We start from the raw sequence: 23239 nt of genomic DNA on the forward strand, positions 1-23239 counted from the left end.
GCGTGCATGAGTGTGTGGAGTGGAGGCTAAAGATCAACCTGGAATGCCTTCCTTACTGGCTCTCCACCTTGTTTTCTGATAACAGGTCTCTCTGAACCTGGAGCTGGCTGATTCAGCTAAACTGATCTGCTAGTGAACCCAAGGCTCCTGTCTCTGCTTTCTAACACACCCGGGTTATGGGCAGGCATACCTGGTTTTTTTGGTAGGTTCTGGGGCTTGAACCCAGACCTCAAGCTTTGACAGCAAGCACTTTACTGACTGAGCTGTCTCCTCCTCCTACGTCTTTTATTGGGAGAATGATCAGAAGTGACTTTTAGGTAAGTATTTAAGTATTAAAGATTTACGGGATGTTAACTGGACCATATAGTTCTCTCTACTCTTCTTGACATCTGAATCCCTGTATGAAATTGTTACAAAATCAAGTGCTCCTTGTAAATAATGGAAAATATTCAGTATACATGCGTGTGCCACAATCTCCCCTTCAGTCTTGAATGTACTTGAGTAAGTAGTTTTTTTTTAAATTAAGAAAAATAAATGAAAAAAACGTTGCTCTTCTGGAATTGTTGAGTTTTCTTGGGTTTAACTGAAATTGTCAGCTTTGCCGGAAATCTTACTGTTGTGCTGACTCTCCATATTTTGTTTTCCTAGACAATTCATAGACGTTGCGTTAGAACAAGTCACTCTCAAATAATCCATGGGTACCTAGTGATCACATTTCTTCAGAATACTGAAAATCCTAAGCATTGCTAAAATTTGTAGATCAAGAAAAGTTCTCTCCTGTGTAGATTGTATATTAGTTAGTTACCTTTGCTTGACATATGAGAATCAAAACTTAATGGAATTCAGGGCATGTCTAACATCCGTCATATATTCATGGGGTTACTCAAAATGATTAAAGAATTGGTATGAACACAAGTGGAGAAACATGAAAATGCAGCGTGATTGGACACTATCGAAACAATAGAATCTAAACTAAGCTGGCGGTGAAAGCTGCTAATTTTTAAATGATCAGTAATGGGAATTGTCTCTAACTTCAAGCTACCTAGTGTTCTAAACAAAATCCAGAATCCCTAAGGTTACTTGTCATTCTGGATGAAGAAGATGAGAACGATCAAATTTGGATTTTATTCTTTTACTTGTCCTTTTGAGACAGTGTCTCCCCATAGCTCCAGGTAGCCTGGAAGTCTCTATGCAGACGAGGCTGGCCTCAATCTCATGGAGATCCAGCTGCCTCTGTGGGTGCTGGGATTAAAGGTGTGCTGCATCAAGCCCAGCAACAAATTTGGACTTTATAAGAAAAATTCCTTGGGGCTGGAGAGACAGCTCAGTAGTTAAGAGTATTTCCTGCTCTTACAGAATATAGGAGTTTCGTTCCCAGAACCCATGCCCCAGAGCTCACAATAGACAATAACTCAAGGAGTTATGATACCCTCTCTGGTCTCTGCAGGCACCTTTACTCATATGCAGATACCCATAGCCAAACACAGACACAGATACACGCACACACACACACACACACACACACACATACACACACACACCACATACACATGCACACAAATAAAAATAAATCTTAAGAAAGAAGAAAAAATCCTTTAAAGAGTTGAAGTGTCACATTCTCATTAGTGTCAGTATCCTGCAGTGGCTGAGTTCCACAGAGTGGGGGATTATGTGAAAGAGCCTGTGTGTGTGTGTGTGTGTGTGTGTGTGTGTGTGTGTGTGTGTAAAAAAAAGAGCCCGTGGAAGTCAGAGGAGGACTTGCAGGGGTTAAGTTCTGTCTTAGCACCATGAGAGCCTAGGGATCAAATGCAGGTCATCAGGCTCAGGGTTAAACACCTTTACCTGCTGAGCTGTCCCTCCAGGCCCCAAATGAATGCCCCACCTAGAGACCCCATGCAGCTTCCAGATCCTGTTTCACAAGGCTGAGCATGTGAGGTGCATACCACAGCCTCGCTTTCTGTTGATTAGGTAGAGACTCAGTGGGGGATTTTCCAGTCTTTCTTGAGGAAAACCGAGTCCTTTCTAGCTCCACTGCTTTCTCCCCACACTGCCAGTCTCCTAGATCAGAGGGCTTAGATGTATGGTCTGTGGACATCTATTGGGAATTTTGAAATCAGGATTTTGATCAAAAGCACCGATTCTCTCCAGTATTTGCTGTTTCTAAGTCTTAAAGGAGAATAGAAAGATTTGATTCTGAACAGAATCATTGGCTTTCTATTAATTTGCTACTACAAATTGGTATTTTCTTTCTTTAGTTGGTGGCATTAGAGCTAGAATCCAGGGCCTCATGCACATTAGGCAAGTTCTGGTATAACATTATTTATTTCTAAGAATGTACTTGCTGGCTCTCCAGTATTGAATCCCATAGAAATAAATATCAACATTAGAAGATAATGGAAAGGTCAAATAATAAAAGTATAGAAATAATAACAACAATAATAGTAATATCTGTCAGTTATTTGTTAATTATTTTGGGCTCCTGATTTTCATCTAGGGTGACATTAATAACCACATTATGATTAAGTGGTAAAATATGTGTGAAGTGCAATAGAGTTCACCATTCCTTAACTAGGTATAAACTATGTCCAAACACCATGCAGAGCATACTCCACAAATCATTTCAATCTCATCTGCTCAGGAAGCCCAAGTCTGTGAGACAAGTATTTTTAGCTACTTTCTTGCAAAGGAAAGAAATAATGCACTGAAAATGTAAAGATCTGACTGCTTCCAGGAATGAGAAACCCTACCAGCATTTGAAGCTTGGTCCGTACAACTCAAAGCCCGCGTTTTCAGTATCTAATCATGTGTGTGTTGGTGTCTGATGTCTAGGATTCTTCCTACTGCCCTTAGATCGTGCTGATTGGCAATATGCTATGGATATATGTTCAGTAAATTTTCTCAAAATAAATGATAAATCAAGTGGATTATATTTGATTAATCAAAATTAATGTATTATCACAGCAGTACATAACAAACGTATCTCTAGTTTGGGGATTTTTGTTTTCTCACAATTTACTGGAATTTATTTATTCAATTAATGATCCACTGGCTTTCACTTTTACAAAAGCCATCTAATGAAACATTATTTAAGTAGGGCCCCTAAATGATCAGAATTTTGCAACCTTGGGAGTACAAATACAACTTATTTAAAGTTTTTCATTTTTACATTGAACTATTTGCTACAAGTATGCTCCTGTATAATTTAAAGTGTTAAGCATAAAGACCATCATTGTTAGTTCATTTGGTATTCATTATAAGACCTTTAGTCAAGATCTATTAATTTGATATAAATGTGAATATAATATACTATTTCTTAATGATTCTATTATAATTTAACAGTTAAATAGTCTATTACTGTTTCAATATATTCCTAAATATGCCTTGAAATATAATGTTTTGTTTCTTTATGAAACATTTGAAGTTAAAGAAAAAGTGAAAGCATTTTATTTGCTTTTGCTAGAAGGGAGACAGAACAGTATAATGTCCAGTGTGAGAATGTGGTCTAGAATCACTAAAAACTCTCTAAACCAACAGGTAATAACAGGAACAATGTGCATTTGATTTGAAATGTCTGGAGGTCAAAACCTTCAGAACTAATTTGAACCATGCAAAACCAAATCAAATAGCCTGTGATTTAGCCTTTTAAATGGACAAGACATGTAAATAACCACCCAGCATTTGTACTGCTCTGACGTGTGACAAGGTTGCTTGGCCATTCCACTGTGTAAATTTCTCCTGTGTAGTGAGTGGAACAGTGGGAGCTCATCTGGTAAAGACAGGGCGTTCAATCAACAATCCCCCACGTACTCTGTCACAGCATCCCCACGTTTTGTTGTATGACAGTCATTCTAGAATTTCCAGAAGTCCAGCAAGACAATGTCCACTTCTGAAATGGCTTTAATTTTAAATTGCTTTTTATTCCCTAGTTCAACGAAATACTTCACAGACATATAGCATGCCAAAGGAAGTTCAATTTCATGTTAGGGGAATGAGGATAGGACAGGGCAGGGAAATACAGTCAGCACATATCAACTTGTTGCTTTGAGCTTTTTAGTATTCCTCTCTGCTTCTCTTTTCCATCTGCTGACCTTTAGCTGACAGAGTCTTCCCAGGCATTGTTGGATCCTTTTGCTTTTAACCTCCTGTCAACAGATTCCTAAATGAAGACACAAACACCGGGACACCAAGCTCAGGATGTTCACCTCGAATGCTTTCTGAAAATGCAATAGTGCAAAATAATGAAGAATACATAAACAATATGTAATAGTGCTGTGTGTGTGTGTGTGTGTGTGTGTGTGTGTGTGTGTGTGTGATTCTTGAATAGAACACAAAATTGTATTTTTTTTTGTCTTTTTGAAGCAGGGTCTCCCTGTAGCCCCAGCTGTCCTGGAACGCACTATGTAGACCAGGCTGGCCTTGAACTCACAGAGATCCATCCTCCTGCCTCTGCCTCCCAATTGCTGGGACTACAGGCGTGCGCTACCACGCCTGACACAAAAATGTATTTTTAAGGGGAGGTTTGCTTGAGCTCTGATATTTAACACTTGTTGGGTCTAGATCACATATAATTAAATCATACAATTTAAAAATCCTTATAGGGAGCAACATCTAAGCACCCCCACCGTGTCAGTCTCCCTGCTCTGCGTGTGTGTTTCTTTATGGTTATGAACCAGCAAGCAAAGGAAAAGATCTGAGTTCTGTGTCCCTGCTTTCTGCTTGTTCTTGGTGCTTTGCCTACAGAAAATTTAATAGTAGAGGACTAGAACACTACATTCCTGTGACCCCTCTCTACCACATTCTTGGACTTTCCATGGCCTTTCCAGTAGAGCTCACAATACTGGAAAAGCTAGAAAGATCTTTCAATGCCCAGATGCAGATACTCTGTTTCTATGAATTAAATTCTACGGTACTCTCTAATAGATGCAACAAGCTTGCCTTAGAATGGTATATTTCCTTTTATATCTGCCAAGTACCCAATCAGAAAGTTTCTGATCATAAATGTTGATGACAAGGGTTATTTCACTTGCTTGCCCGTATTTCCCCACAGAATTGTCAGACTTTATGTTTCTTGACACAAATAAGCTTCCCATTCATCTTGGTTATGATGAGGTCCTAGGGCCCTGCCGTTCACTCTTATGCCTGTTTTGGAAATGGATAGTGCAGAGGCAGTGAACTCCACTGACAATCACTGTAACATTCTTGAGAGTATTCTGGGAAGAGATGTTACATGAACAAAGAATTCTGCAAAAAAATGGTCACATCCCTCCTCCTAACATCTCATGAGGCGGCTGTGCTGCAAACATCATTAATATCAACTGTGGCTGCTACAAATAGAACACACGTGACTTGTTTTCACTCCTGAAGAAGGACAACTCTTTTCCCTCACATTTCTTAAGAGGAATTATCCATCAGATTGCTCTGAGAATGCCAGCCTGTTCATATTTGTCTGATTACTCACACATGTGACATAAAGACACGTTTGTGAGAAAAGCAATATTCTGAGTTTAAAGGTGTTAATATATGCAGATGCTTCCTACTGCAAACAGAATTGGAAAACTTGAACATGTATGCATCTGAAGTAAGTATGTAGAGATGAGTTTGTTAGGCAAGAGCATCTATTGAGCAATGAAACCAACAGCCTGCCACCCCTGGGCAGCTGCATCCTTTAAACGCAGGGCCTTGGCACTGTTCATCACCACTTTAACTGTTTTCATAAAGATGACAATGTATCAACATGATTTTTATCTTAACAATAAAGTGCAGAAATGTCAGCCTGGTTAATTAAATCCATTACCAATGACTGGATGAGGAGTTGACTCTTATGTAAGGCCAATCCTCTTGGCACACCATGTAAAAAATATTGCTTAACCGCCCCTTTGAAAGGTCAGCAGCTCCCTGGAGGGCAATGCCTGGTGGCATCAGAGACAGCACATAAAGAAGTATGAGATACAGGATGCTTAGAAAGCAAGACCAAGTCTGCACAGCAAATTTCAAACAAATGGATCGTTCACTGGAAAATGCCTCCTTCCTCAGGACTCCTTAGGAACAGAAGAACAAATAAGTCAAGGAAAGCAGGAGTACTGGGGGCTAATTATTAACTCTACTGTCAACAACGGCCTTTTATGACTCATGACAGTGCTTAATGTGGTATGTTTAAACTTCAGGTTCTTTACCTGCTGGAAGCTAAGTTTGAATCATTAAAATTGGTAAATAAAGTCAGCTATATAAAGACTGGGATGTGCTTATTTTTCTAACCTACCAAAGGACCAACAGCATTTGCTGTAACTTGTCTGATGAGAATACAGGTGGGTTTTTTTGTTTTTTGTTTTTTTTTAGAAAAAAAATATTTTTTAATTAATTTATTTTTTATTTTATGTGTATGAGTGTATTTCCTGTATGTGTGTAAGTGCACCCATGTCACACAATGCCCACAGACTCAGAAAAGGGTGTTAGATTCCCCTGAAACTGGAGTTATAGACGGTTGTCATCTACCATGTGGGTGCTGGGAATCGAACCCGGGTCCTCTGCAAGTAGCCAGTGTTCATAATTTCTTTGCTATCTCTCCAACCCAAGAATACAATTTTGTAACTGTAGAGTTAAGGGGGAAACTTATTTTCTTCAGAGAATATTTTGAATTACTATAACTTGCTTTATTTATAGAGACCCCCTTCTAGTTTTTCACTAACAAATGAAAGTCTAGGAACTAGCTTGATAGGGGAAAGTACAACATATAAAACTGATCATAAAGAGATCTGATCTCCATGTTGATTTCATTATTAAATTAAGGTTAGGTAAAACCAAGGGTATAGATAGTTACCTTAGAATTAAAATTATTAAATTGGCTGATTTTATTCAAAGGCAAAGAAGGATGACCTCTTTATATCTTGAAATAATAATAATCAACTAATATAAGCCTTTCCCCACTCCTCAATTAATATATTGACCATGTGCATATACATTTACATGGGACTATCACCTTTTGTCACGATTTCTGTTGCACATATGTCTTCTTGTTTTTTAAGTAGAGGGCTTGAACCTAGGGCTTCACACATGCAAGACACCCACTGGACCACCGAGCTGTAACCCCTACAGCCTGTCATATTTTATCACATTTTCAAAATGTATGGGGTAAATTACCCCATGAAATTTTAGATAGCATGTGGGTTTGCCTCCCAGAGCTTGAAGGTAAGACCCTACTGCTGAAGACAGAACATACTTCAGACACAGGATTTGGAGGCAATGGAGCTGACTTGGAAGCCACTACCCCCAAAGGCTAGCTATCATAGCTTTGGAAAGCACTATGCAAGGTGCTAAGGGAGACCATCAATCCATGGTCCAAAACCAGCTTCAATACCACATAACCACATCAATGACTGGCACAGCACACAACATTGGGGAACTAGTGGTATTTTTATATTGGGGGTAATCAACAGCTACCTAATTAGACTAAATGCCCACTCAGTGGGAGGAAGCTCACCTGCGGTGTATTAATGAAGCTCCTTCGTGCAACAGAGGGTCATGAACACCAAAGGTCACAAATGGCCAAAGCATAGAGACTAAGAGTCTGCAGAATGCTGATCCTTGGACAGGACTCCTATATCAAACTACACCCACACAGGGCTCCAGGACCATTGCAGAAGAGGGGGCTGAAAAATTGTAAGAGCCAAGGAGGTGCGTGACCACATGGAAATAGAATCCTACAAGATCCTGGGACACTGCTCACATGAGCCTATGGTGATGGTGTCAGCTTGCACAGGACCCATGCAAACTCAAACAGGCAAAAACCCAGCACAGAACTGGGGAAATGGACGGCTGACCCCAAGCTTAGCTGAAGAAATATTGGCAACTGATTACTGCTGGGTGAGGAAGGGCTGATCTTCATAAAGCAAGAGAGTCTAGACAGGCAGACTAGACCTCATCTTGTATCAAGGGACATCTGGGGACACTAACTTGACACAATAGGCCTTAACACAAATGACAGAGTGTATGAATTCTAGTAGGAGGATGGCTATGGGAAGGTGCCAGTGGGGAAGGGGGTATAAAGATGATTAAGATTGACTGAGGTGTTCTGTATAAAATACACAAAAATTCAATAATTTTTTAAATGACTCAGAGATCCTTTTTATTTAAAAAAAAAAAATGAGATGGGGACAGGGGAGATGGCTCTGTGTTTAAGAGCATTGGCTGCTCTGGCAGAGGACCTGGGTTTGACTTCCAGTACCTACATGGCAGTTAACAACTGTTAATAACTCCATTTCCAGGGGAATCTATTATCCACTTCTGACCTCCACCAGCATTGCATGACATGGGTTCACCTACATACATGCAAGCAATACACTTGTACACATAAAATAAAAACAACAACAATGAAATAATTGAGACAGGGTCACCCTATAGTCCCAGCTGGTCTGGGACTTGCTATGTAGACCAGGCTGGCCTCTATTGTATGCCTCTGCCTCCTGAGTGCTGGGATTAAAGGTATGTGCCGCCATGCCTGGCTTTTAGAAATCCTTTTCATTTCAGTCACCATTCAGAAGCAAAGCCTTCCGTTTTCTCGTTATCCTTTAACCCTACTTATACTCCCAAGTCAGATTAAAATATTTACTTGCTACCTCATTAACAGTTTACTGGGAATGCTTTCAAAGGTGGAATGGCTCAGCCAGAAATGTTGACATAGATTGGCTTTCACAAGTGTCTGGGGTCCATGAAAATTCTGGGTAATTGTGTCCAGGAATTACTGACTTATCATAGCTACTGTCCCTGAATGAGTGTCACCTCTGTATTCCTGATTTAATAACTTATTTTTACATGCATTGTATTCATAGTGAGTTCAAATAAACAAAAATTTCCTCTAATGAACATATAATTATATTTTTACATTTTTTTGCAAAATTTAGAAGGCCTTATTTTTTATAACTGATTTTTTCTGTTTAATTCAAAATTAGATACAGTAACTACATCTCAGTTTAGATACTAAGAGATACATTTTATGATGAAAAAAAGTAATGGACTTTAATCTTAAATAAATGAAAGCACCATGTCAGCTGCCATTCATCAGCTTTCAGGGAGTGAAAACTCATGATGTAATTAAGAACCAAAAAGCATTATCTACAGTTTTTCCCACCCATGTCTTGGCTTACATGCTGATGGAAGTAATTACTTTAATCCCAAATCTAATCTGTTTTCAGACAAAAGACAAAACAGCCAATGGCCATCGTGTCCCTTTTAAAGCCTATAAAGAAACTGCTTATATGGTACTGGCTGTTTGGTAACATTTTTAGTTGATGTTTGGCAATGACACAGCAGTAAGAATGGGGAACTATAACAATCTCAGAAGGACTCTCTTGCCCATAGCACTGAATGGCTGAATTGTTCTACAGATTTTTTAAATATTATTTTTAGTTTTTAATGTGTATGAGTGTATTGCCTGTATGTACGTGAGTGCACCTGTATCATGCAATGCCTCAGAGGTCAGAAGAGGGCTTCGGATTCCCCTGGAACTGGAGTTAAGGACAGTTCGTAGCTGCCATGTGGGTGCTGGGAATCCTGGTCCTCTGCAAGAGCAGTCAGTCCTCTTAACCGCTGAACCATCTCTCTAGCCCCTTTACAGATGTTTTGAGGACATGTGTCTTCCATATTACATGAAACATCTTTTCTTGCAGGGGTGAGGGGGTGTTACTAATATTTTTAGTAAAATGACACCTGAAACATAAAGATTCCTGTGCTACTGAGCTTTAAAATACTGTGTTTTCTAGTTTGCTTTCTGTCACCATGATAAGACATTGATCAAACCAACCTGGGGAGAAAAGAATTTATTGCAGCATATAGGTTATAGTTCATCATCAAATCCAGGGTAAGTGCTCAACTTAAGAACCCGGAGGCAGGAAATGAAACAGAGAACATGATGGAACACTGCTTACTGGCTAACTTTCCCTGGCTTGCTCAGCTACCTTTCTTATACAGCCCAGGCCCACCTGCCTAAGGATGACACTGCCCACCGTGGGCTAGGTCCTCCTCCATAAATTAGCAATCAAGAAAATACCCTATAGACATGGTCACAGGCTAATCTGATGAAAGTAATTCCTCAATAGAAATTCCTTCTTCCCATGTATGTCTAGTTTGTATCAAGTTGACACAAACTAAGCACCACACTCTAAATCCTATCATTCAGTGGTTGATTAAACTTTACATAAGGGACCAATTGTAACTAGTTTAGCAATTACAAGTTATGCTTTTTCTTTGCTGCATATTTCTCTTTTCCCTCCCTCCCTTTCTTTTCTGTTAAACAAGTGGACAAGAGTTGTTCAAAACCAGGCTATGACCATATTGGTCAGGAGTATGAGATAATTATATCGTTCTGCTTAGAAAACTATAGTGAGTTCAGAGCTGGAACACAATGGAGATGCAAACGAGACTGATGAGGTTGACAGTGAAGACGTGATTAGCTCCAAAGTCACAGCTGTCTGAATGCCCACTAGGTGATCCATTTTTTTCCTACCTACATAGCTGTTTCTGTGACAGGGAAGAATCAGAGGGATGCTGTGTTTTTAAGCTCACCCACTGCACTTCAGCAGACTTGCAAAGCATTCCCAGTCAAGGCCAGTCCCAGGACAGAGGTGGGCAACAGCTCTCCATTATCTCCAACAACCTTGTCTTATAGTCTGGTAAAGGTATACATTTTCCCCATCTTATGCGATGTGATACGGAAAGGCAACCCGAGCTAGCATTAGAATACTGACTGGTCACTGTTGGAAGCCCCTTGACTTAATGCATGATGCTTTTCTCCAGTTTAAAGAATAATTGGAGCCAGTAAGATGGCTCAGCAGGTAAAAGTGCTTGCCTCAAAGGCTGAAAACTGGTGTTTGATCTCCCACAGAACTCACATGGTAGAATGATCTCCATGTACACAACACACAGACACACAGACATGGATGCACACATGCACTAAACAATCGGTAAAGTATAACATTAGTGCTGACTAGGTGAACTGTTTTGCATTATGTATTATTTTTTCTGCAGTTGTGAGGCTGTTTCAGTTAATTATTGTGGAAATGAAAATTAGCATCACTTAATTTTCTGTTAGGGAGAATAATTTCAGTTACATTACTTAGGTCTCATAATGGCTTAATAAAGGATTTTTTTTTCCATTTGATTGCTGAATGAAGCATCCAAAGGAGAAGCAGCTAAGAACCTTATACAATAGCATCCATGGGAGCAGAGGACGTTAGAACATCAGAACATTTAAAGGCAAATGCTACCAACACTGACATCGCATTAACTCTCCTAGGAACAACATGGGGTATGTAGGAGACCTCAGTGCTGAAAGAATGGTACAATTGAAGAAAACCAAAGAGTCTCATGTACAAAGTATTTTATACTATCTTAATGCCCCAATGAGCAATAAATTTATATAGATTTTTTTGAGACAGGTCTCTTGTATCCCAGGCTAGCTATGGAGCCCTTGAAGTTGACCTTGAACTTCTGACCCTCCCGTGTTCATCTCAGCATTGCTAGCATTACAGGTGTGTGCCGCCTTGCTTATGTGGTTTCTGGGCCAAAGCCAAGGTTTTTGTGCACACTAGGCAAGCAGTCTATCAACTGAGCTAAGCTTTCAGTCGCTAAATTTATATTGTTTCCAATATTAAGTTGGTTATCTATTAAGGCGTTTTTTGTTATCTTTTCAAAATTTGCACATTTAGCAAAAATGTTTATTGTGGACATTTCTGTACCATAAAATTCTTTGGGTTAATGATATTTAGGGGTAGGATGAAGCACATATAACCATCTAAATGTTGACGTTACAACCTCAGTCAGATAGACTCACTTTAATTCCTTCCTTCCAGTTGTGGAATTATCCCTTCCCAGCAGCTTTTCTCATTGCTGTGGCCAAATAGCAGACAAGAAGCCACTTGTGGTAGGGAAGACAGGACAGAGGGGTAGGTCTGTGTGTGGGAGCGCAGGGCAGCTCATCACATCACCTACTCAGTCAGGAAGCAGGAGGAAATCCTGGTGTTCTGTGGGGTTCCCGTCTACCCCTTCGTTTTAATTTGCAACCGTAGCCTGGGGGATGCTGATAACCACATTAAGGGTGAATCTTTCCTCCTCAGTTAATCACTTCTGGAAACATACTTACAGACATGCTCAGAGGTGTGCCTTGTATGGAATTTTAAATCCAGTCAAGGTCGTAATGAAAATTAACCATTCATCATCACAATACTCAGCTCTCAATTTGGGAATAAGAGGGGGCCTTTACACCCAATTAGTCCTTTTGCTTCTGAATCAAACCAACTTCTCAAATATTTCTTGATTGTAAACATAAAGTTGAACCATTCATATCATGGGACTGGTTGTATTTGAGGTGTGGAATGGCTATTTGATTAAAGGTAATGAAAAAGTGGAGCCATAGAATGTCAAATAACTTTCTTTTGTAAACCGGAGTGGCAAGACATTGAAACAACTTGGAATTTTGTGATTTTGCCCAGGATGTCTTTATGCTTGAGAAGTCTCCCAGATTGCCAATGCTCTTTACTAATCTGTTCTAACAAACTTTCCTTCTTGGAAGGAGTATTTAAGAGAACAAAGTCACAGCAGTCTTGGTAGTGGCAAGAGGCAATCTATAGTTAACCAGGTGCCAACGTGACTCAGAAGTGATAGTACACAAAATAAAGGCATCGTCAACAAGCATTACAAAAGAGAGCTAAACAGCTTTAAAGTAGAGCACACAAAGTAATAAAGGAGTATCTGACTACTCAAAGAAAAATGCACTCCAGCATCCTAATTGCTTGAAATTGGGAGCTTAAGGGTTTATTATTTAGAAGTTAAGCCTTTTATGCATAAAAATTATAGCGAAGGTCTGAACAAAGTGTTAAGTAACCAGACGTACTTTTCGTTAGCCTCAGATTAACTATGAAGCCAACATGCATTGAAGACAGGCGTTCAGGACCTAAATGCCCAAATCACTACACAGTGCGTTGTTTTTCCTTCTACTAGCGCACAGACTTGTTCAAATTTTCTCCCCAGACAGAGCTCCTCACTTTATAGAAGTGCATCTTTTCTTTCTCGATAGATAAAGATGCTTCCCTAAAAAGCGGATCTGGAAATGGACACAATCATTTTCCTTCTTTTGGCTTTGTTTGCTCTGAGTGTCCAAACAGCAACTTGACCAGCTCTGCCGGTGCCCAACTGGAGACATTGCCAATTCAGTTCCATTGCCTGTTTTGCATATCCACATTCATAAGAGTGAGGCTTATTAGTATGGTAGAAAGGGCTGTGGTTAAAGTCCCTGAGGACAAGGTTTATAGGACTGGGCTCTTATGACATGCTCCTGAGAAATTCTATGATCTCTTTGTGCCTAGTTGCTTTATTTTCAGAGTGCACACACGCTACCAACCCTGCCAAAATCAGTGCTACAGAGAAAAATGAGAGCTATAGAAAAATCTATAGGAAGCCATTGTTTGTGTTCATAAAAAGTGACTCATTAGAAATATGATAGAGAACTGTTCAAAATAGGGCTTATAAGGACACTTTCTATGAAGAAAAACCCGAGATTGTCTCTTGGAATTTGAACATTTTGAGGTTGGAGTTTTCTTAATCCTGCTTTTCTCCGTCTCTCATTAACAAATGATCATTCTACCGATCTTTTTGTTGGCAACATCATCCACAGTTTACAAGAGAGCGGTTGTAGATCTGTTTCCAGGTTGTCTTCTCCTTTGTATGTACCTGGCTGGCGTCTCAGTCCTTCCTCTCAGTGTTTACCGTGACTTACTGAATTGCTCCCCTTCAGCCATCCATTTCAACCTCCCTCAGTTGTTCTCATAGAGTAGCCACTGTGATGTCTCAGAATAAATCTACACAGTTCAAAACCTTCCTGATGACTTCCTCTCAGAGAATTTCATCTGTAGTACCCACCATGTCCTACAAATTTCCACATCGGTGGGTGAATGATTAATTTTTCTCTATGTCCCTCTGGGTAAGAATGGTCTTTCCACTTTTAAATGGTTGCCACATTTAAAAAAGTTAAATATAATTCAAATTTTACTGTACATAAATGAAGTTTTTGTTGGAGCATTGCCATGTTTACTTATTTTTATGCTGCTCTAGTTTCGATCTACAGTGTCAACAAAGAGCCACATCAAAGAGATTTGGCCTTCAACTTTGTGATAGTCAGAGGATGTGGAACCATTAAGAGCTGGGGCCTAATGGAGGGCTTTGGGTCCCTGGGAGCATGATCTTAGAAGGGATAGTAGAAACTCAGCCACTTCCTCTCTGTCATTTCCCGACCATGAGCTCACTGGGTTTGCTTTACCACATGCTCCCTCACATTGCCAGCCCCTTACCCCTACCAGAGGTTTAAAAGTACTGGGTATCCTTGGCTGTGACCTGAACCCCCAAACTGTGATGTGCAACAAGACTTCACTGATTTGATCGTCCCGGACATTTGTCGAACGATGGAAAACTGACACTGATACTGTGATGGCTGCTTTCCTTCGTACTATGGCACAGAACTGAGTCCTCAGACATTAGGGCCTGTAAACTCCCATGGTTCTTCTCTGACTCCTCACAGAATCAGTTTGCCATGCTGGTCTCACAAGGTGTAGCCCTCTTGTTCTGTTATGCTTCTCGCTGGTATCATATAACACGCCATACGACTTACGGTGCAAACTTCTGCTATCTTCTTCGCTGATTTCTTTTGCTCCTGGTTGCTATTTCTCAGAATATCCCATAACTTCCTTCGTAAGATCACTGTAGAATCTAATTGTACACTTCCAAGGGAGACTTTTCTTGATCGCTTTATACAAAATAGCACTGCTCCGCAAATAAGAATAGTACCAGTAAATCTCTAAGATACAACGCCTGCTTTGCTGGAGTGAAAAAACATTCTCTTTCAAATGTGAAATCATTGTTAAGAATCAGCGTTTTCAATTCAGTATTTATTTCAGCGACTGAGGTACAGCACAGCAAATAGGAATGAAGATGATCGGCCCCCCTCTTTTCCACCTCTTCCAAAAACTCAATGCATGACTGGACAGAGTTTCGTAAAATGTAGTATCAGTTTTCCCTCCCGTGACTTTGGTTATTCTAACTCTGCTTAACAAATATGATTGACTATAGTTATAACTATGACATTAAAGAAAAGACTGAACAAAAATACCAAGAAAGCCAAACATCCCTACAAATTACGACATAAACCATCTACACCAAGATTTTATTTCATTCTTAAATCCTACAATTAAGATATTGTGTTTTTTGCTAAAACTTGATAAGAGTTTATCTAGCAATTGTATCTAGGTAAGAGCTGCTATAAAAATATTATCACAAACTAGGTGACAACAGAAAGCTATTTTATCACAATTTGGGAAGTTAGAAGTTAAAAATAGAAGTGTAATGCTCTCTCTGAAACCTGTAGAGACTTGTTTCTTTCCTTTTCTCTTTTCTGGTGACTACCTGTCAGTTTTGGCTTCTCTTACTTTGCAGAGGTGTAACTGTGTCCTCTGTCTCAATGTCCGAAGGCTCCTGAATGCCTGTGTGTCTCTGTCTTTTGTGACTATCTTAAGAGCATCAGATAGAATTAGCAACCAACCTCACTCTAGTATAATTTTAATTAATTACATCTCAATGTTTTATTTCTAAATAACTAAGTTGTGAGATAATGGAAATTATCAACATTTTATGGGATTGGGGAAACTGATGTGAGTAGGATCATTACTCTAAAATTCATTTTTATGAACATTAAGTATCTTTCTTACTTAATGAACATTCCTAACAAGTACACTTGCTAATCACTATTGTAAAGAGTAATTTTTAAGTGACTGAAGATTTCTTTCAGTGGTGTTTACTTTCCTAAACAAGCTACTGTTTGAAGCCCAAATTGAACCATGAAAATGAATAACTTATGACCAAATTATCTACCCTTCATGGAAGGTGACATAGTTATAAGTCAACCATACATTAATTATGTTGCCAGTCAGTCTTTGGAGTCATTAGATGACTCTGCTGTAATACTGCCAGTTTGCTCCAAAGTAGAACAAGCCTCATTGTATTAGTTACTTTCCTCACTACTCTGACCACATAAATAGCTGACAAAGACTGAACAAATATTTGACTCACAGCTTAAAGGGGTCAAGTTCTTCACAGTAGGGTAGGCATGGTGGTGGGGGCACAAGGCAGCTGGTCACATTCCAACTGCAGTCAAGATGCAGAGTGATGACTGCTGATGCTCAGATGGCTTTCTCCTTTTTGAACTTTTATTTGATCTAGGACCTCAGCCCATGAGGCGGTAGCGCCTCCATTCAGGGTGGACCTTCCCTCCTTAAGTCTCTGTGGAAATGCTCTCCCAGACATATGCCCAAAGGCAAATCTCCCAGGTGATTCTGAGTCCAGTCAAGTTGACAATGACGATTAATAATCATACTCAGGAAAAGCAGTTCATCCAAAGCTCGTTTTTCATAAAATTCAATTCTCCCGATTCTTTTTTTATTAGTATATATTAATTGTACAAAGTAATGAGTTTCATGATGACATTTTAATGCTTCTAGTTCTTAAAGTGAATCTGCGAGATGTGAATATATTAGTCATTTAATAAAGGAGTGCAATAACCAGAGGGCGAGTTTGAGATTGACATACTTGGAAAAATCAAAGAATTTGACTTAGAGTAACTTAGTTATTCATTTTCCAACCATTTCTGTGACACATGAGACACAGATTTGCATCAATATATCTGCAAAAGAAAGTTACTGTGAGGGCAATGGAGTTAAAAGCTGTGCAACCAACTTGCAATTATGAGTAGGTACTACACAGAGAAGATCCTTGCAGTTCAAAGATAGTCGAATGTGTCTAAAGGCAGACAAAATTCTTAAAAATTCTTTTCTTTAAGAGAGATAATTCCAGAGGGTAAAAATGATTAGTTTGTGGACTGTGGTTACTTCCCAATTCCTGTGGCTGTGGTAGTGGAAAAATGACAATTGCTTAGCAAATGCTGACATTCATTAGAGTATAAGCCTGACATGAGACTTTATGGACAAGATACTTGCAGAGGTATGCAACCCAAGTCCACAGTGTTTGCATATGGAACCCAGTATGTGAAGCAGAAATTCTACAGCGTCCTGTAATAAAGCAGGAAGAGACTAGCGATGAATCTGTTTTGAAAGACAAAAGATGTAAGAGTTGGGATAAATAATTTTGATTTTCTTTAAGATGAAAACACTTTGTAATTGTGAAATACAGAGATGTCCAGGAAACTAGCCACAAGGTTTGAAAGCCTCAGAAGCAAGGACCTGAGGATATATCCAAAGTGTTTGTATTTAGAAAACATTACTGGAATCAAAGAGCCCATGCTAAGGGTAAACACCCAAGCGAAAGTCATATCTTCATTTATATCTCTAGTTGCCAAGTTACATGTTCACAGGGAAGACCTTCAGGGGCTCAGACTAATGATAAAGCAACATTTGGAAGTCCAACAACTAAGTGGAAACTGACTGCTTCACACAAGAAGATATATACATCAGTCGTCCAGGCAGATTAGTTCAATAGTGGAGTAAAGGCGAGGGCTCTCTAAACAGTACAAGATCCACTGGACAGCAACAGACAGCCTTCAGTAACGATCTCACAACCCAAATTACTAGACATGCATCAAAACTGTCTTCTAGTTTGCTTTCTGTTGCTATAATAAGCACCATGACCAAATAAAAAAAAAAAAGGGGGAGGAAAGGGTTTATTTTATACTTCCAGGTCACAGTCCCTCATTGAGGCAAGTCAAGGCAGGAACCCAAGGCAAGAACCTCGGATAGAAACCAAAAGGGAATACCACTTACTGGCTTCTATTCTCTACAACCTTTCTAATACAGCCCAGGACCATCTGCACTGGGAAGGCACCACACACAGTAGGCAGTGCCCTCCCATATCAATCACCAATCAAGACAATTCCTCACAGACATGGCCACAGGCCAATCTGATCTGGGAAATCCCCCATTCGAGACTCCCTCATTTTTTTCAGGCTGTGTCAAATTGGCAGCTGAAGCTAACTAGGGCAGAGAGGAAAGGGTGACTCACAAGCAGGAGCAAAGTTAGCAAACAGAAACCGACTCCCAGCAGCCCCAGCTGCTAGATTTTGTGCATAAAAATGTGTGTAGCAGCAACCAAAAATAAGTTCACAGAATTAAAGAAAGTATAATGTCATAGTTGAAAGCTTATGGGAATCTTGGGGAATAAACATCTGTAGAGGAAGAAATAGAGCTAAGATCTTCAATAAACTAAAACTTCAGCCTGACATGGTGGTGCATGCCTTTAAACCCAACACTCAGGAGGCAGAGAAAGGTGGATGTCTGTGAGACTGACGCTATCCTGGTCTACATAGAGAGTCAGAGGCAATCTGGGGCTGCAGGGAGACCTTGTCCAGAAAACAATACAAAACACAAAACCAAAAACAAGCCCGCCCCCCCAAATCCACAAAATTAAAATTTCATGGGCTGGGCTCATGAAGAGATTGGAAATGGTAAAGCATAATATTAAAATACATTAATACAAATTACACAGTTTGGAAGACAGAGAGGGGATGCATTGAAAGAAAATGATGATGCCTATCAGTCTGTGGGAGAATGTCAGCCAAGTTTTAAGATTTGCAGCTAAAGTTTCCAAAGGAAAGGAAAGATAGAAATGATCACAAAATTTAAAAAGTAGCCTAATTTCTCCCTAGATTTGGTAGAAAATATTAAAATTTAGCTTCAAGAAAGTTAATGAGCTTTAAGCAGAATTTTTTTTTCTTGAGAACTGGAAGTATACTGGTGAATTAATATCATTGATGATGAATAAATTAGATTAATCTTAAAAACCTTAAATGTATATTGTAATCCCTAAAGCAATCACAGAAAAACGACGCAAGATAACAAATAAAGGAAGTAAATATAATTTTTTAAAAAGTTTGATTAACATAAAAGATGGCCCAGTCAGTAAATTTCTGGCTACTGGAGCGTGAGGGCCCGAGTTGGGATCACTAGAACCACATAAAAAGCTGGGCATGGTGGCCATGCCTGTAATCCCAGTGCCAGGGAAGCAGAGACCAGATCCCTGGAGCTCTCTGGTCAACTAGTCTAGCTGAACTTGTGAGTTCCAGGTTCAGTGAGAGACCCTGTCTCTAAAAATAAGGTGGAGAATGGTTGTATGATTAACATTCTGTAGCAGTGTTGTGAGAATGCAAGAAACACATACAGATTCTCAAAACAGCATAAATAACCAAAGATACCAGGAGATGAACCTGAGCTTGTATTCAAATCTTCCCTAGAGAACCACAGCACTTACTGGAAAATTCCATCAAGTATTTAGGGAAAGAAAGGAACACAAATCTGATGTAAAGTGGTTGATGAAATAGACGAGGAAGGAATGAACACTTCCCAATCTATCTTATGAGACTATTATTAGCCTGTGACCATGCCCAAAACATTTGAAGAAAGATACCAAGTAGCTTCCCTCATAAATGGAGACACAAAAACCCTTCATAGAACATTGGCAAATCAGCTATCAGTACAAAAACGGGCAGTATCTTTCATTGGAAACCCTCTTTAGCAAATGAGGCTGCAGAAACTCTTCCTCTTCCTGATGCAGAATATGCCCCAGAGCCGCTACGACTCTGTGCAAAGAGATTAAGTGCCTTTTCCTTATGATTGTAATAAATCAGCGTTGTTCACTTTCATAATTTCTAGTTAATATATTGCTGCAATTTCTGGATATTCCCGCTAGTTAAGACAAACATTAGAAAGGACGAGGGATGATGTTATAGTTAGAAAGCCCTAAGAAATATCTTTTGGAACCTTCTCACAGAACTAATGAGTGGATTTATCAAGGTCAGCATATAAGAAGTTATTATACAAAAATCAATAGTTTTATGTAATAGACACAAACCCTTTGGAAAATAAATAAAAATGCAATTGTGCTTAAACAACATCCAGATCCATTTTATGTTTAGGGGTAAATTTAACAAAATTGGTTTAGTCCATTGCTTGAAAGAAAGTAAAGAACAATGAAATAAATGGAATACAACTAAGCAACTGTTTAAGGATGGAAGACTTAATGTAGTTAAAGTGTCAGTTCTACAACCTGAACTAAGATTCCATATAATTCTGTAAGAGTTTCAGTAGGGTTTTTATTAGGGTAAAAATTTACAAGCTAATTTTGAAATTTATATGGAAATAAGAGCAATGTACAATAACCAAAACAACTTTTTAAAAAGAAAGACACCCTTGGAGAACTTACACTGTCTGTTCTTAAATTTTACTGTAAAGCTAGGGTAACTAGTCCAGTGTGCGATTAGTGAAGGAATAGACAGTACCAGATAGAAAGATTCTTGAAAATGATCAACATATATACTATCATCAATTTATGTCTGACAAATGACCTAAGGTAATTGAACTGGGGAAAAATATTTTTATATGCTTACTACTGAGGGTGCTGGAGCTGTTAACTATTCACATGAGGAAAAAATGATCCTAAATAAACTAACTCAAAACACATAATATAAAGACAAAGCTGAAATAGACCTTACAAATAAGAAATGAGGAGAAAAATTCTTTGTTGTCTTTAAGCAAACAAAGTAAAAAGGTAAGAGTCATAAAATGTATGTTGGACACACTTATAATCTAGGGTGTAAGAGCAGGAGGCTCAGAAGTTCAAGGTCACCCTAAACTGCACATAGTGAGCTTCGACCCAGCCTGGGCAACATGACACCCTGTCTCACAAAATATATATGTTGCCATTTTGAAATATTTGTAATTTGGATTAATCTCAATTACACTTGAAATAAAATTCTACTTGAAATATACCATTAAAATAAACACAGGAAAAATTATATACTGGGAAAAAGTATTTTGAGTGAGGCTATCTGAGAAGAGGTTTCTAGAATATAAAAAGAACTCTGAGAACATAATATTAAGTGAATGGGAAGAATATGGTTTTAAAAACCTGAAGTCAAGAAGATTTGAGTAGACACTCTCTAATGAACCAGTGAGCTCACACGAAGAAACAGCGGTACTAGTTCGCAGGGGAATGTTGACCAGAGTCACTTTGAGATGCTGCTATTGAAAGGCTAGAATTAAAAAGACTGACAACAACAACTGTTGGTAAAGATTCTGGACACTTGGAACTCTCTCACACTGCTAATGGAAGCATAAGACCTTTACAGCTGCTTTGGAAAATTGCTTGTTTTCTCCTTTACATAGTAAATATACATTTACCATCTGACCTAAAAGTTTCATTGGTAGGTTTTTCCCTGAGAGACATGGGCACCCTAATCCACATAAAGACTTGAACATGAAGGTTTATAGTTTACCTCTTAATAGTTTCTGTGTGGAAACTACCGAAATACCCACTGACAGGTGAATGATTGAAGAAATGTGTGGCTTACACACACACAGGAATGCTGTTTTACACCAATGAGTGCAACCATGTGTGAGTCTAGAAGGCCTCGTGCCAAGTCAAAGAAATTGGCCCCGGAAGAGCATGGACTGCATGGTTCCCTTTGTCTACTATTTTGTAGAATGTACATCACTCTGGTGAAAGCAAGCCAAGGCTAGTGATGGAGGGAAGAGTGGCTGCACAGAGACCTCAGGAAACGTCTGTCCAAACAGAAGTTTCTGCTTCTTGATTGCTATGATAGTTTTATGGCTGCACACATCAATGAGATCTTATCTAACTGTCCAAGTACTCCTTTGCAAAGTACATGGGGGATGGAGATATGACTCAGTAGTTAAGAGCACTGATTTCTCTTACAGAGGACCTGGGTTCAATTCCCAGCACACATATGGTGGCTAACAAGCATCTGTAACTCCAGTTCCAGGGGAATCCAACATCTTCTGGCCTCTGCAGGTATTGCATGACACAGGTGCGCTTACACACATGTAGGCGTAACATTCATACACATAAAATAAAAATAAATAAATAAGGTACATAAAAAAGAAATGTAAGATTATATGATGCTATTTAAGGAGGAGCCACTTTTTACTTTTTCTTGGATTACATAAAAGGATCCCAAAAGATTCCAGAGCTGCATGCTTTGTTTGCACTCACTGTTCTGTCACAGTGTTTCTCTGTGGTCCTGTGGGCATCCCAATATCAATGATGGGAGGGAAGAAAATGAAATTCAGAGAGAAGCATGAGCCTGCATCAACTCAGTGCAAATGTGGAGGACAGGACTGTCTTTTATTTCTTGATAATTCTCCTTTGTTAAAACCATTGGCATGCAATGACTACTGTAACTGCCTCTCTCTTCTGGTAAGTTAACTACCTTCATTTGGGATGAAGTAAAACAATTATACTGTTTGGATAGGGTCATTCCTTTTGTTCTAAAGATGAGGAGACAGTGTATCAGAACTAAACAATGCGATGAATGTGCAGAAGAGAGAGGAGGCTTGCTAGATCCCTGCATCTAGTTCAGTGTTTCTTCCTTCTTTTCTATTGTACTTAAAAACCCAGGTAAAAAGACAACTTGTATCAGCAATATTTTTAAAAATATATAAAAATTTAAAACGTAGATGTAGAAAAGCAACCCAAAAAATATGGAAAGTGAGGTAAGAAGAATACTCATTTTCTTATCACAGGAGCCTAATGTTAAGTTCCTCACAGGCCAGTGAATCAAACGACTTTACTAGCATACCAGGTGAACTAGTACATTGTAATTCTCTTGATGACTGGGGTATAGTTTTTTCATTTTCCATTACCGCGGCTCTAACATATTGCTTGTTGTATGGCTGATGCTCAGTCCATACTGAACAATGAATCAAGCAAATATCATATTTCTAGCAAACAATTATTACATTTTCTTGCTGCCCTTATATTTTTACTCTGGCATCATTGATAATTTCCTCTGCATGTCCATGTCCATGTAACCACGTGTATTCTCTTCATCAAATATTTTCTATTTCAACACCTGTGCAATTATAAAACTATTTCCACACACTTCAAAAGCTAATGGTAGATGAAAATTATGGAGGGAGAATTTCACTTTGGAAATTGTCATGTCACAGCACTTCAGCAAGACAGACACCCTGACATCATGTCTGCTTAAGGACCAGGACTTGGGGCTATTGCTGGCTTTTTATCTATTGGAAAAAATGGGTAAGATAAATGATTTCAGTGTTATCAACATTTCTTATTGGAGAAAGCATCATTTTCATTGCAGGGATATATAGAATTATGGACTGATTACTAGTTCGATGACAGAATCCCACAGTGAAACCCCTAATTTTATAATATG

At 39.0% G+C, this 23239-nt stretch overlaps 1 protein-coding gene and 1 long non-coding RNA gene across 2 annotated transcripts in view; one reads left to right on the forward strand and one right to left on the reverse strand.

Annotated features, from left to right (window-relative positions):
• The window catches only part of Celf2 (CUGBP Elav-like family member 2), a 927752-nt gene that overhangs the window by 902140 nt on the left and 2373 nt on the right, over nt 1–23239 (reverse strand). The gene's annotated exons all lie outside the window — the stretch shown is intronic.
• Nucleotides 22120–23239, forward strand: part of LOC103737492 — a 34127-nt gene continuing 33007 nt past the window's right edge. Inside the window, exon 1 of the long non-coding RNA XR_607407.1 lies at nt 22120–22257. This is a non-coding gene — a long non-coding RNA (uncharacterized LOC103737492). The remainder of the gene's footprint in view (nt 22258–23239) is intronic.

This window comes from Nannospalax galili, unplaced genomic scaffold (genome assembly GCF_000622305.1).
Source record: "Nannospalax galili isolate Female #2095 unplaced genomic scaffold, S.galili_v1.0 scaffold678, whole genome shotgun sequence".
NCBI lineage: Eukaryota > Metazoa > Chordata > Mammalia > Rodentia > Spalacidae > Nannospalax > Nannospalax galili.